Genomic DNA, 16,618 nt, shown 5'->3' with positions numbered 1-16,618 from the left:
ACCTGACATTAGGTAAAAGTTAGATTAGGTAATATAATTTATGTTTGGATTTGCTTTTGTAAATAAGTTAGCTTGTAGAAGTAAAGTTCTTTGGATTACGTTTGTAAAAGTAAAGTTCTTTGGATTATTATTGAAAAAGCGACTTGTAAGATGATTGAAAAAAGGCATCAACTTTATTAAATAATACTCCCTACAGTTCAAAATATAAGTATCAAGAAACTAAATCATGCAACTCAAAATATTAAAACACATTTAATGATTTAAATTATGCAACTCAAAAAATTAAAACACATTTAGTGATTTAACTAACCTTCCTTTTTTTGTGAAAAAATTTAACTAACATCCTATCTTATGGATTAGAAGTAGTACTCTTCCGGTCTTATTCATAAGTCACTTCCAATATGTTTTATATAGATAAAAAAAACTTAAGCTTTATTAACTCTTATTTAAAATTCAACAACTTTTTAATTTTATCCTTATTTAATATAAATTATAATTCATAAGAACAAAGTCAACATAATAATAAATAAAGGATAAAATTGTACATTCATATGAAAAATTTCTTCTCCTTTTGTCCTATAAATAGGACCAGATTACTAATTTTCCCTCTTTATAGTTTAACTTCTCTCTCCATGATACTCCCTCCTGTCCTAAATATAAGACCAGAGGAGTAGTAAATTTTTTTAAAGGTGGGAATTTTTTTCTTCACTCTCTACTTTTCTAATTCCACAAACATCAAATTTTTGCTTTTGGCTTAATCTTCAATTTTGATATAAGCTCTTTTTTTTTTTAAGCTATTCTTTTTAACCCTTAAAAGTTGCTTAAGCATCACTTAAGCGTGGGTCCAAAGATGCACTTAATAGTCCATTGACTTTCAAATCTGTCGCTTGCAAGAAAAATAAGATTTATTAAAGAAGTTAGGCCAACATAGAAAAAGTCCATTACCCATATCAAATTCCTTTAACATAGAAGATGGATACCCAAAAAAAAACCCACAATCAACGCAACTCATATAACAAAGAAGGCATTAGTGACTGAGAGTGTTTCAAATAAGATTATTTCTAATAGGATGATACATATGCCTAGTAAAAAAGTTGCTTTAGTTAAAATTATTACTCTATAGCATCTTGAATTTTAAAGCTCTATTAAGTACTTATGAGGTTTAAAGGTATTATTTTAAAAGATAGGCCTAAAAAAATTTTAATGGCAAAAAAAACTTAATTGGGGCAAAAAATTAAGAAAAATAATATTAAAATTATTTAATTCATAAAAAAATTTAGAGAAACATTAAAAAAAATTATTTTGTGTATTTAGAAAATTTATCAAAAGGTTTTTTTCCCTTCAAAATGGGTTAAATAATTTTAAATCTAATTTCTAGAATTAAAAGGCCTATTTTTTGGAAAATTAAATAAAAATAGCTTAGAGTTAATTTTTAAGCCAAAAATTTTAAAAAATTTATTTTATAGGCTAAAAAAGCTAATTGAGGAAGAAAATCCAAATAAAGTTCTAAGGATTAAGTTTTAGAAATTGTTTAGGGTAGACGTGCTCACAAGACAGGACGAGATCAAGACATGCTCATCCTGGTCTCATCCCGGTAAACAGGGACAAGACGGGGCTTTTGTCCCATGTCCTATCCTATCCTGAAAGTGTCTTAGAAAATTGTGGTAGTAAAAAAAAATTATGTTTTTGAAATAAAAGTTACTGTTGATAAAAAATATAAACACGGTGTTAAAGGGAATTGTAGAGCACAAAGCTGACAACCTAACATCCTACTACAGAAACTTTTCTTTATTGTAACCATTCGAGAGAAAAAATATAAGTGAGAGAGTTAGAGAGAGAAGCTATGAGAGAAAGTCTGTCACCTTGCACAACTCAAGCTATGACCCTACAACGTAGCTACCTGATCGGCCTATAGTTGGAAAAAAGGGGCTAAGTGAGGTTCCTAGCTTGGTTCCGAGCACACTAGACTATGATAGTAAGGAAGCTAAAGAGGTTTATGTTAGTGTACTACTATAGCAACCACTTTTTACCTCTATTTTACAGGCTTTTTCATGTTTGCTTTAGAGGAGACATAGAAAGAAGGGATATAGTAAATATGCTACTTTTCACTTCTGTTCTGAACAGACATAAAAAGTGGCACTTTTCACATCAAGGGAGCTTTACTAGATTTAGGAGCTGCTATAAATGTCATGCCTTGGTCGGTTTATTTGGCCTTAGGGATTAATGGGATTAAAGACACAAGTGTAGTGCTCCAACGGGCAAATTGGTCTATTAAGTATCCTAAGGGCATAATCAAGGACATTCTAGTTCAAGTCAAGGACCTAGTATTCCCTACTGATTTCTATGTTTTAGATATGTCCAATGAACTTGCAAATTAGAGCACTTTGATTTTAGGGAGACCTTTCCTACAAACCTCCAAGACTATCATAAGCATGAAACACAGCTATATAATAATGGAAGTAGGAGACCATGTTGTAACCTTTAATATGAATGAAGCCATGCGTTATCCCTTTGACAATTCTGCATTCATGGGTTTAAAAGCCATTGATTTAGGTGTTGAGCAAGCTAGGGATGAGCATGAGCTGCATATGCATGATAGTTATGACATGAGTTCACCTAGATTGATTGATTCTTCTGCTGCATCATCACATGAATCTTATGAGCTTGACTCATCTTTGAGTGCATATGATGAATATTTGAATTCCCTCTCTTCTGTCTATTCATTTTCTAGTTCTTGTAGGGATGAGGTGCCATGCATTAATTCCCTAGAAATTGATAGCATGCTTTCCATTTCTTAAGACTTTTCTTTCCCATTAAGTTTTGATTCCATTTCTACATTTATAATTGATGTTGGCCTTGGAAAAGGTTTGTTAGCTAATGATGTAGGTATTCAAGATGTGGTCGGTGCTGAGCATGGAGCAAAATCCGAGGATATAAGCCTCTATGACATTAGGTCATGACCTGAATGTCATGAGGTCGCGACTTCTGACCAATCCTATCAAGAAGGTGGTCTTGGTGAAGTTAGGTCGCGACCTGAGTTTTCTCAAGTCATGATTTTATACCAGAAATGTAAAGAGGGGGGCCTCTACGAATTTAGGTCGCGACCTGAGGATTCTCAAGTCGCAACTTCAACCCAAGTATTCCAAGAGGGTGGCCTCTGTGAAGTGAGGTCGAGACCTGGAGAAATGAGGTCGCAACCTGAGTCCCCTATTTCACCTCCTGAACTTCAGGCTTTAATTGCTTCACCACCTCATGTCCTAAAGACTTTGGTTGAAGGGCCAACACTCTCTGACTCAATTGCTACTCATACACATTCCAAGATTACACCCTATACCTTGTGATTTTTGGATGATTTGATCTCTAATAATGATGTAGGTATGGAGGCAAACCAACCTAAGGCTGTTGCTACTGTAAACCAACTTGAGCTTGGTGTAACATCTGATAAGATTGAAGCAAGCATAGTAGATCTAAGTGAAGCTGGCAAGTACATTTCCCAAGGGTCTACAAAGGGGAGTTTCTCTAACTTTACTGATCTTTCTACTCTAATTCCCTTTGTTGTTCAACCCCTAACTTTAGAACTGAAAGATTTACCTCCCAACCTCAAATATGCTTATCTTGATCCTAAGAATAAACTGCCTGTCATTATTTCTAGTTCTTTAACTGAATATGAAAAGACTAGTTTAATGGGAGTCCTTAGAAGAAATAGAGAGGGCTTTGGGTTGGCAATTAGCTGACATTAAGGGAATAGACTCTACTATGTGTACCCATAGGATTTTACTAACTGAAGATTCCATGCCAATTAAACAAAGCCAAAGGAGGTTGAATCCTCTAATTTCTGATGCGGTTAGGAAAGAAGTAGACAAACTTCTTAGAGCTGGAATCATATATGCTATTTCTGATAGAGAGTGGGTGTCACCGGTACAAGTCGTGCTGAAGAAGAGTGGGATCACAGTAGTTAAAAATGAGAACAATGAACTCATCCTAACTAGGGTACAAAACTCATGGAGAGTTTGTATTGATTATAGGAAGCTGAATGATACCACTAGGAAAGACCATTTTCCCTTACCCTTTATTGATCAAATACTTGAACGGTTAGCGGGGAAGAGTAACTACAGTTTTCTAGATGGATGCTTTGGATATTTCCAAATTCCTATAGACCCTAGAGACCAAGACAAGACCACCTTCACTTGTCCCTTTAGAACCTATGCTTAGAAAATAATGCCTTTTAGTCTTTGCAATGCCCCTGGCACATTCCAACACTGTATGCTATCCATTTTTGTTAAATTCATTGAAAAATACATGGATGTGTTCATGGATGATTTTACTATATATGGGAATTCTTTTGAAGATTGCTTGAAAAGTCCTGACCAAATCTTAGCGCGATGCATTGAGAAAAAGTTAGTTTTGAATTATGAAAAATGTCATTTCATGGTTAACCAAGGCATCGTGCTAGGATATTTAATCTCTAAAAAAGGAATTGAGGTAGATAAAGCCAAGCTAGAGGTGATATCTTCTTTACCCTACCCTACCAACTTCAAAGAGTTGAGGTCCTTTTTGGGACATTTGGGGTTCTATAAAAGGTTTATCAACGATTTTAGTAAAATCGCTTTACCTCTTTCCAAATTGCTACAAAAAGATGTTGATTTTCAATTTGACCATGCATGTGAGCTTGCTTTTGATGAATTAAGGAATAGGTTAGTTACTCCTCCTATTTTGACTTCTCCTAACTGGGATTTTCCTTTCAAAATTTCTTGTGATGCTTCGAACTTGAGTGTGGGGGCAATGTTGGGTTAAAGGGAGAATTCTGTTTCGAAAGTGATTGCTTATGCCTCTAAAACTCTAGATGCAGCTCAGAAAAATTATACCACTACTGAGAAGGAATTGTTTGCAATTGTTTTTGCACTTGATAAGTTTAGACCATACCTAATAAATTCCAAAGCGGTTGTGTTTACAGATTACGCAGCAGTGAAAGACCTCTTATACAAATCTCAATCGAAGCCGAGGCTCTTGAGGTGGATGTTATTGCTTCAAGAATTTGATGTGGAAGTAAAAGACAGAGCTGGAAATGTCAACCATGTGATAGACCACTTGAGCAGGCTACCTTTAGAAACTAAGGGAGTACTCAATTCTGATATTATCTGTGATTCATTCCCTGACCAATCTCTATGTGCATTGTCTGTTTTTCAACTATGGTTTGCTCACTTAGTTAACTATATCACTACTGGTCTAATCCCTTCTCACTTGACCACCTTTCAGGCTGAAAAGCTTAAGAGCAAAGCTTCCTATTATATTTGGAATCCACCACACTTATGGAGGTTATGTTCTGACCAAGTGATTAGACAGTACATTCCGGAAGTAGAGGCTCGAGCCATTCTAGAGGCTTGCCATAATACCTTATGTGGAGGGGTACTTTAGTGCTAGAAAAACAACTAGGAAGGTTTTAGATGTAGGATTTTACTAGCCTACCTTATTTAGAGACGCATTCACTTTTTGTAAGGCATGTGATAAATGCCAACGGTTTGGGGGGTTAGTAGAAGGAACGAAATGCCACAGCAACCTATCTTGTTCTGTGAGATCTTTCATGCTTGGAGGATAGACTTTATGGTCCCCTTTTCACCCTCTCATGGTTACACTTACATTCTCCTAGCTGTAGATTACCTCTCTAGGCAGGTAGAAGCTATCCCCACACGTAAAGATCATGCACCTATGGTTTCTAAATTTCTAAAGTCCACCATCTTTAGTAGATTTGGAGTACCTAAAGTGCTAATCAGTGATCAAGGAACCTACTTCTTCAACAAATTACTCAATAACTTGTTGGCAAAATATGGGGTTTCCCACAGAGTGTCCACCCCTTATCATCCTCAAACCAATGACCTGGTTGAAGTATCGAATAAAGAGATTAAATGCATCTTGGAACGGATTGTCAAGCCCTCCAACAGAGACTGGTGCTTGAGACTAGATGATGCACTGTGGGCCTACCGTACCGCCCACAAGACCCCAATTGGTATGTCTCTGTATCAGATCATCTATGGTAAGTCCTATCACATTTTGGTGGAGCTGGAGCATCTATCCTACTGGGCGATTAAGAGTTGTAACACTGATTTGGAGGAAGCTAGCCTGAACTGACTCCTTCAAATTCAAGAACTTAAAGAAATGTGGTTAAACGCCTATAACAGCTCAGACATCTACAAGTAGAAAACCATGCTTGTCTATGATGCCAGCATCTTGAGAAAGAAGTTTAAGGAGGGTGACAAGTTGTTGAGGTATCAAGCTCGATTCAAATTCAAGAAGGGTAAGTTCAGGACGAGCTAGGATAGACCCTACATTGTGATGAAAGTGCATAACTTTGGGAAGATAGAGCTCAAGGAGGAGGCCACAGGAAAAATATTTCAGTGCAACGGCCATCTCCTCAAGCTCTATGAAGAGCCCACACCACCTTCTTAAGGCCAGGTCATCCCTTTCCTTTATCTCTTACTGTTCGTATAGATTTACTTGTGCTTAAATTCTCTTGCTCTGACTGTTTGAGACTACAAAAGGGATTCCTTAGTAGAAGTAGTTTTAAATTCCTGTTTGTTATGTTTGTTTTCAATAATCTCTCTTAGCTTTGAGTTTGATATGATTGTATTTATGCTTCTATTCTGTCACCACCACACACATCTTTGCATTCTTGAGTTCACTTACCTTTGCGCTTAGCTCTTTTCTTCTCTCTAGAAGGGTGATGGTTGTGCTTCAATCTTGAACTGAACTTCACAACTTCCACCTTCGTTGTTTTGTGTTTGGGCTTTGTGTTTTGGTGTGACTGTGTGCTGTAATGTGGATATTGCTTTGAGTGTGTGGAGGAGGGAGTTTTTGAAAGTGGTTTTGTGTTTTAGTTGTTGGGTTATTCCTTGCTATGGGTAGTTCTTGCTAAGATATACCAAAAATTTTTCAAAATTTTTGAACTTTTGAAAGTTTTTTCCCAATCTTCCATCACTTATTTTTGGAGTTTTGTTTTGAATTGTTGAAAATCTGGTGATAGATTGATGAGTTGGTTTGTTATGGTAGGCATTTTGGTAAGTGATTTTGGTTTAGGGACTTAGGTTTGAAGTTTTTCAAGGTCTAGAGTGTCAAAGCCTCTTTGCGTACCCAAGTTGCGATCTCACTATTTTCAAGTCGTGACCTGGGGGTTAGTCTAAGTTTCAGAGCTCTCTGTGTGTTTAAGTCGTGACTTCTCTATCTGTGGTCGAGACTTGGGGAAGACTTTGGGTAAAGGCTCTCTGTGAGTTTAGGTCACGACCTCACTGTATTCAAGTCGCAACTTAGAGCCTTTCTGAAACCCTAAATCCCTCTCTTTCTGGTGAAGTCGCGACCTGACATGAAAAGTCTGAGTTTTTCTTTGAGTTCACCTCTTTGCCCCTACTTATTTCCACCCTAATTACCATTTTACCCTTGAACCTACCCTGAATTCAAGTTCTATTCATTCCAAGACTTAAAACCCTAAGCCTTCTTTTGTAAAACCACACTTAACCCCTCCTTTCAGTTTTTCACCTCTCACGTGCATCTCTCCGTTCCCCCACAGCTGTTCCTCTGCCCAAGTCATGACTCTCCAATCTTGGATTCTTCAACAGTCACATCTTTTCAAATTCCCTCTAATGTCACAACTGCTCAGCCTTTTTAATAGTTTGCTCGCTCCCCAACCGTTCAGTTGTTTCTATTCTTCGATTTCTATGATTTCTGAGTGCCTCCACTCTGAAATCCACCTCTTGCAGTTCGTGAACAAGCATCCTCTCCACCCCTACATTCAGTTCTTCCATCCTTCCACTCTCTCATGGTCTGTTTAATCCTTCCTTTTCGTTTTCAGTTTTTTTGTTCTTCGTGGTTTAGTTTTCTGCTTTTTTTTTTAGGGGTAGGTAGTGTTGTTTTTGTTAGGGCTTTGATTTTAGTTGAGTGGAGTATTGCTGGACATTGAACATGTTGTTTAACTAGTTTTTGGACTGCTTGGGATTGCATTTTTTGCAAAAGATTTGGTTTTTGAGCAAACTGGTTTGTGCTACGTTTTCTGAATTTTCTGGGTTCTAGTCACGACCTCACTGTTTTCAGGTCGCAACCTCAAACCTTTCTAAATTCAAAAATTTCCCTTTGTCTGTTCAAGTCACGACCTCACTGTTTTTAGGTCGCGACCTGAGCTTACAGAGGAGGTTTTAAACATTTGATTCACCTTCATTATTTCAAAACCATAATTTCTCAATGGATTTTGACTTTACATATTAAGGATTTGCAAGAAATGGATTTTAGGCAATTGAAAATTATGAATACATGGGTTTTCTCATGATTTCCCTAATGGTTTTAAAATACAAGTGTCCCAATTCAAAATCTTCAACTGTTTTGCTTAAGTGAGTTTAGCAAGGGGTAACTGTAGACCTAGTGTGGGGGAGTGATTTGTTTCTGGGCTTAATGTAGTTTTTAGTTTCTTTTCTAGGGTTTTTTGTTTTGTGTGTTTACTTTGGTTGTTTGTTGGTTGTTTGCTTTGCGCTCAGATGCCTCGCACCAAAAATCCCAAGTCTTCAGGCTCGAAGAAGCTTCATCCTCGTGAGGAGACTAGACTTTCAAGGAAGAAAGTTGTGGAAGCCAACAAGGGGTAGTTCAAGAGCGATACTTTCCAAAAACCAAGCAGTACGAATTTATAAGCTTGCCAAACAGAGGGGCCTTGAGGAACTTATGAAGAAGAGGAACGACGCTTGTAACACCTTACATTTGCATCCTTATATTATGCCAAGTTAAGATATTCGGAAGCACAATCTCAGGTTACTTGGTTGAAAAATCTGAGTTTAAAAATTTCTTTTCCCGCATTACTATTCACTGTAACCTTAAACTTGGCATAACTTTGGAAAATCATAACTAATTCTAAAAAAATAAAACAAGGTTGTTCCAAGTCTCACTCAAAGCTCTTAACATCATCTATCAAGAAAAAATGACCTCAGGTTCCTCTTTAATCAGAAACGCATCCGATTTTAATTTCAAAAAGTACTGTTCATTTGGTCATTTTTCTATTTTTCAGGATTTTTGCCTAACTTCGGAAAGGCATAACTTCTTACACAGAGCTCTGATTGTGATGCTTTACCACTCATTTTAAAGGGAAAAATAAGATCTATTTGCATGCCAAATTTCAGGGAAAAAGTCAACCATTTGACCATGGTCTTCATTGGTCAAAGTTTGGTCAAATCTAGACCATTTTTATCCCCCTTTTTCACTAATTCTAGCACCATTTCGTTTTTCACTATAAGCATACCATAATCACATATAAAGGTACTCTACCATTAATATACATCCAAAAAGGGTATCATATTATGTGTTCATGATCAAAATATGCTTACATGGCTTGGAAGAGAAAGGTTTAAAACCATATAATACAATACATGGATCATAATTTCCTCAAGCCATGATTACTTCTTTTCCCTTCTCCTTGGAAGTAGTGGCACCTAGGATATCACGTTATAGGAGGAATGAGATTTCATAGAAATCTCAGTAGCATTGAACATACAACCATCAAGTCAACATGCATAGGATGTCATGTTACATGCAGTAAAATAACATTGCTAGTCTTTATGCCATGCCATAACCATTCTGTGTCCATGTCATCATATCATGGAGCATATAATCATTCTAGTCAAAACTCAATCATGCAAGAGCCAAGGCATACATTGCAAGGACTTCACATCATCTATGCATAAACATTCTCATGGCACATAAACACACATAGCAGAAACACCAAATGAAGGTCAATAAAATAATTGCAAGTTCACGCTACCTCAGTTCCACGCTTAATGTTTCCTCCCTGTTTTCCTTGCTTGAGGTCCTCCTAGGTTTCCAGAAAATTGCCTATCAACCATACAGTAAGGGTATGGTAAATTCCATATCCAGTATAAAATTCTTTCTCAATATAATACTACCCTTGTGCCTTTTAATTTATAACTTCTGTATACCTTTCCTAATCCTTTGACTTTGGTTTGACCAAGCCTTAATCCTCAGTTAAGGTCTTGGAATTCTTCCTTAACCCATGATTAATCATGTTTTCTTAGTTAATCACTAACCCTTAATCCTTAATCCAATATTTAATTAAGGTCCTCAAGTCACATAGTCATTAGTACAACATAATCCTCTGAGATTAAGTCACTAATCCCTTATGGATTAACCATTAATCATTCTCTAATTAACATGATTAACCCTTAATCATTCCTTAATCAACATGATTAATCATAATTAATCATCCTTCAATTAGCATAACTAATCACTAATTACTAATTAATCAAGGTAGCTAACCTTAATTACTTTCTAATCTTTAATCAATTAACATGATTAATCTTAACTATCACTAAACCATAATTAATCAAGGTAATTAATCCTAATCTTCCTCAAATAAATCATTAACTAAAAATAATTAACACTTAGGGAGGTAAACATACCTTAATTAGCCCTTAATCGGCGATTAGAGGTGTCTAACTTTGCTTTCTCCCTTTCTCTCTCTTCTTTCTTCCTTTCCCTCTCCTAGAACTCAAGAACACAACATTCCCTCACCAAGCAACCATCTTGGCCGAAATGTTCATGAGAGGGGGGTATTTATAGGCTTTGATTTTTCAAAATTCCAAGAATGCCCTTCGGGAAAAAGATGCGATCTTGGCCGTCCATTTTTTTTCACTTTACACATGGACAAATCCTAGAGCACACACCACAAGAAGTTGACACATGGATGGACACCTATTCACCATGTGATTTTCATGTGGTAATAAAATATTATTTTAATGTTTTGTCTCTTATTTCCCTTTATGCCCTTGAACAATTTGGAAAATTCCAACTTTGTCCTCCCCCCTTAATTTGGCTGAAATATTACTCTAAAAATTGGGAGAAAAATGACTCATCCAATATTCAGTACAATCCACTGATTATTTGTGCATTTTTGGTCCGATTTTCCAACAATCCTGTCCAATTTATTGTCACAAAATTTTGATTTCAACACCTCCTTAAATTCCCCTCATTCCAAGGGTATTCCATGATTTTTCTCAAGTTTTACCTCCCTCTATAATTTTCTAAATTTTATTCCGTCAAAAATCAATATTCTACTCATAATAATTCGGTAATAAATATTCTTTAAGCTAACCTCTGTACATCCAAAGGTGGGAAGTAATTTTATAAATTAGGATAATATGTCACATAATTTATCCCTATTTTTCCTTGAATTTTTGAGGCCTCTATATATTTTAAATAATGGAAATTGGCTAATTTTCCTTAATTAACCAAAAATTCCAATAATTACAAATAATTCCCTGATAAATTATTTTTAATCCTATATTCATCTTCTAAGCCTCAAACATTATTCTGTACCCTCCTTTCTATTTTTCATGATTTTCTGGAAATTTTCTGGAATTTCAAACACTATTTCCAATATTGCCCTTTCTTGACCGATCTTTTCAAAAATGACCGTTATGTTCCTATCCTGATTTTTTCCTCATAGCCTGGATCCTCTACCAGTCTACTATACTATTTGACCTTAGTCAGTCTCAAATCATTCATCAATTAGGATAAAATTATCAGGGTGTGACAATGCCAATCTGACGTTGGTGAGAGAGTTCTATACTTGCTCTACCATATACGGACATAAGGGGATCACTTTTAGAGGCAGTGAATGTTTTTAACCTGGGAGGCTGTTGAGAAGTTCTATAAGTTGCCTGATGTCCCTGTCTATGAGTATCGATGATGGAAGATCAGACTTACTGAAGTTCCTTGGCAAGAGGTTTTCCGAACCATTGGGACAAGGGGAGCTGGGTGGACCATAAAGGAAAGTGAGCAGAAAGTCTTCGAGCGCAAGCACATGAATGATGAAGCTAGGATTTGGCTGAACTTCATGGTTTATAACGTGATGCCATCGGCCCACATTTCTGATGTTTCTGAAGAGGGCGCACTCCTTCTATATCTCCTGATGACCATACAGCCGATTGACATTCCCATTATTGCCCTGGACCAGATTGATCGCTATGTCAATAATGTCTAAACTCTTATGGTATTTCTGCACTTGATTACCGATCTGTGTGCAGCACATGGGATACCAGTGCGTAGGTCTGACTCTCTCTTAGACCCTCTCACAACCGGGTGCTATGCCGCCTCCAAAACCAACAGGGAAAGGAAGAGAGGAAAAAGGGTGATTAGGGAAGAACCAGAAAAAGAGGCAGCTAGGGTGGCTCTAGTTTCAACCTCGCCTCCTTGAGCGATCAGATTACCAAACTTAGTCAATAAGTGACAAACCTAAGCGAGGAGTTTGATGTATACAAAGCTATCTCCATGTCTCACGAGTTTAGAAGGCAGAGGTTTATGGACCCTCTAATATTGGAGATGGCCAGGGCTCTTAAGGTCAACTTTCCCCAAGAGTATGAATGGGCTTTCTGAGAGAACACCATTCCTGCTACAAGCTTTTTTAGCGAGGGTCAGGGGCAATCTTCTGGTGTTGCTACTATTGCTCCTACTGATACTGAGATGGGAGAAGCCAATGTCCAAGTAGGGGAAGATGTCGGGTGATGAACCACATTTTGATCAGCTAAATAATGTGATTTCCCATTGAATTTAAATGCTTTCATATGGAATTAACTTTAGATATCCAATATTTTATAAGAAATGATACTGTGAGAATTTGATGTATCATTGCAGGATTGAAAGGGATTTTCTCTAATTCTAGAAGTATTGGTGAAGAATGGACAAAATCTGGAAAGATATAGCCAAAAATCTTGAATTAGGAGTTAAAACGCAGTGTTTTGAATCTGGTTAAGAGCTGGAATCATGTGTGGTCTACTGTAGCATTCTATGAGGAAAAACTTTAAGTGAAACACGTAGCTCCATGGCCAGTGAGTTTCAAGAGAGTGACACATGTCCTGGGCTTTAGTAAAACGCACAAATAAAGGTAGGGAAGTTTCACATGTCAAAATATAACATTACAAGCCTTCAAATAGTAGATAATGTTGTGAGAAGGCGGAGGGGAAAATTTAAAAACAGAACTGGAAGTCCAGAAGCTTCAGAAAAACGGATCTAAATACTGAATTCCAGCATTCTCATTCATTCTCTTATTTTCTTCACTTCTCCAGATTCTCTCAACTTCCAGATTCATGTTCTTTATCTTCTTCTCTTTCCTTGCATTTTGCCATGGAGATTCAGAAGAGATTTGGCCAGATTTCCTCTATCAACATGAGCAACTAAGCCATTGATTCATGAGGAGCTATGATGGATCCAGAGCACTGATTGTCAAGGAGATTTCATTTTTCTTGAGTTTGTATTTGTGTTTCAGATTTAGATCTTGTTATAAATCTTTGTTTGAAATTCAGATATATAACTCATCTTAGATTTCATTAGGTTCTGCTACTTCTGAGTTGTGATGTGTTTAGAGGTTATAATTTCCTTTTTCTAAGTAGCTTCAATTCAGTTTCTGATTTGGTTAAGTCTGGAACTTAATTGTTGTGATAAATCTGAGGTGAATTAGTTAATCTTCATCCTGGAAATTATCTAATTACATCATTAAAGTTGATTGCAGACCTACTGTTTGATGAATTGCCTAGGAGAAATAGAAATCTAATTTTAGGTTGCAAGGAAGGTGAAATCACAGATCCAAGGGAATTCACTTCATTGATATCTCTTTCAAACTCTTTTCTACATCTTATTCTTCTCTCATTCCTTTGAAAATCAGTTTTCATAAATAACAATTCATGACAGAAACTAATTCCAGAAGCTACCTCCTTCTCTGTTAGTTTAATTTATAACTTCTAACTAGTTTAATTCCAGAAGACATTAAGGCTCCTTGAGACTGACCTCTAGTTGACTCATCTCCTACCTAATCTGGAGTATTAAATTTGACCTTTGAATGACAAGAGATCATCGGGGTAGAAGAGGAAGTAAGAGCAAAGGAGGATTAAAAGCTTTGCTGCAAGAAGCCTTTTGTTTTTTTTTTTGTTTCTGTGTTTTTCTTTTCATTTTGTTGCTTTGACCTGCGAACTCAGTACTTAAAAGCTACACTTTGATGTATTTTTGTTTTACTTTTTTGCAATGAATGGTTGGTTTACTGTGTTCTTATTTATGGTTGCTGCTTTTCTTCTCCCTTCCCTTTTTGACAGTGGGGACACTGTCAAGTTTAAGTGTGGGGGGAGGATTTCATCTCACTTTGCTATTTCCTAGTGTTGCTACAATTCTGTAATTGTTGCTGAATTGGCAAAAAAAAATTCAAAAAAATCCAATCTTTCATCATCATTGTTTGGCTTTGAATTGATTTTGGATGGTGAATTGCTGTGAATTGGATAATTTCTGTCTATTTTGATGCTTGCTGAAAGGGTTTTTACCTGTTAAATGTTGGCTAAGCTTTGAAAATTTTTGTTGGTAGTCTCTGTAACTTCAAGTCATGACCTCACTGCTTCAGGTCGCGACTTAAGGAATAGCTTTGGCAAGGGAGGGCTCTCTGTGATTTCAGGTCACAACCTCGCTAATTTTAAGTCACGACCTCAGCCCCCTTTCCTGACTTGGTGTCTTTGTATACCCAGGTTGTGACCTCACTGTCTTCAGGTCGCGACCTGGACTCTTTTGTTGTGCACCGTTACCCTTCTCTTTGCTTTTTGTATTGTTGTGTAGGAGGAACCTTTTTAAGCTACCTTTGTATTTTTTTTCAAGCGAACCTTTGCCTTTTCAATATACCCTCATTGCATCGAATAGTTTTTCTTGAAAACTGTGTCATCCTTGGACTTTTAAGCATACTGGATCTTGAAAATGATTTTTCTGAAGACTTTATAGTCACTTTTGGGATTCAAGTATGTTCTTAAGTGATTATTTTAATTTTTTAATCCTCATCTTATAGGTTGCTTTTGTGATAAGTGTTTTAATGCCTTGTGACTAATGCATATTGATTGAAACTTCTTGTATGAACAATTGAGATGTGAAACCCTTGTTGGAAGGATATTCTTGAGCCTTAATTCCTATATTAAGTGATTATTCATGTGGTTTACATTCTCTAGAACTTGTTTTAGCTTTTGGTCAAAATTACGTGTGCATTTATGATTTTGAATATGATAAAGGTATTCTTTTCTACATCTTTTTACCTAAACACTGTTGGAAATTGTGCCCTAGGGGCCAATCATTGTGTTATGAACATTGTTGATTTATGAATTTCTTAATTATGTTATCATATTATTTGCATGTTTTACTGTGATGACTATCCTTGGATAACTCATGATCTTATCCTAAATGTACCTGGTCGGTCATCTATGTGGGAGCAGAGATGAAATAAGACCAGTATAACTTTGAAGATGTATGGAGATATAAATCAAAGTCATAGGCATATGTAAGAGTACAAGGTGTTGGACTGACCCGCTATGAGAGAGCTGCATGGGTTAAGTCATAAGCTTCTCTCATATACAAACCATGTCACTATGCCCTTTGACCTGAGATCATCATGGATTCCTACATGAGAAACGCTCAGCTTTGACCTAGTCAAAAGTCACTTTTGATCAAATGATCATAAAGACTATGTTCAGGCTTAGTGGTTTTTCATATGGAGGAATGTGAATGGTCAAGATGGAATTTGTCCCTCACATTCGTAGAGAGATATTACTGGGCCCCTCGATGAATGATTCTGAGAAATGTATGGCCATACTATAATGAAAAGGTAGTTCCATTTCTATACTCAGACTACTCAGGGATCAGGAAAGTAACGGTCAGGAATAGGAGGATGACGTTCTCCATGCCTCATCCATGACCAAAATGTTGTGTGACAAAAGGGACATGATATGGTTGTATGAAAGGTTACATCGTTCATCGATCCTCATATGATTTGGGTAGTCGTGATGTCTTGCTAGAGACCGCTTACGACTTGTGAGTCATTATAGTAAATGGCCCACTGCCAACTTCATATGGGCCTACAGGGTCACACACAAAATAGCCCAACACGAGCTATGATGTCCAGATTCATTGAATATAAGATATGTCTAGATTCAATGAATAATCTAGGGTGGAAGTGTATATATATATATAAATTCGCGTATATATATATTATATGATATAAGAGATATTTATAAGATTTGATTTATAAGGATAAATTAAATCTATATCATTTTTAAATTGATAAGGTATAATATAATATCTCAAATTTGATTTATTAGAATAAATCAAATATAATTCTGTTATATCTTTATTTTGAATTAAATGAATAGGTGAATTAAATCTGTGGGACGGATTTAATATATAAACCATATTTATTTAATTGATTTCTTATCAGATTACGTAATATATGATATTGTATTAATTTCAGAATTAATTTAGGATTAATTTCGAAATCCAATGTCCTTCATAATACCGATAGCATCCTATATATTTGATATTAGGAGCTAGGGTTTTTTGTGTGTGTGAGTGCAAAAGGTTTGCAGATAAGAAACGGCCAAAATAGAGACGGTGAGGATGGATTCTCAAAAAAAAAAGCCCTAGAAGGACAAGAGGCGCTAGCACGTCGTTCGTGATTGGAACGCTGTTCGTGTGAATACCGATAGAGGAAGCCGATCTGAGTTGTCGACTTCTCACAAACAAAAGAGAGTATAGGCATCCCGAACGTCTGAATCCCCGAGCC

The sequence above is a fragment of the Neltuma alba genome, unplaced genomic scaffold (assembly GCF_004799145.2).
Source record: "Neltuma alba isolate B1F8T4 unplaced genomic scaffold, ASM479914v2 tig00010340_pilon, whole genome shotgun sequence".
In the NCBI taxonomy this organism is placed as follows: domain Eukaryota; kingdom Viridiplantae; phylum Streptophyta; class Magnoliopsida; order Fabales; family Fabaceae; genus Neltuma; species Neltuma alba.
The sequence above is the reverse complement of the archived record's forward strand: the minus strand, read 5'-3'. Positions refer to the sequence as shown.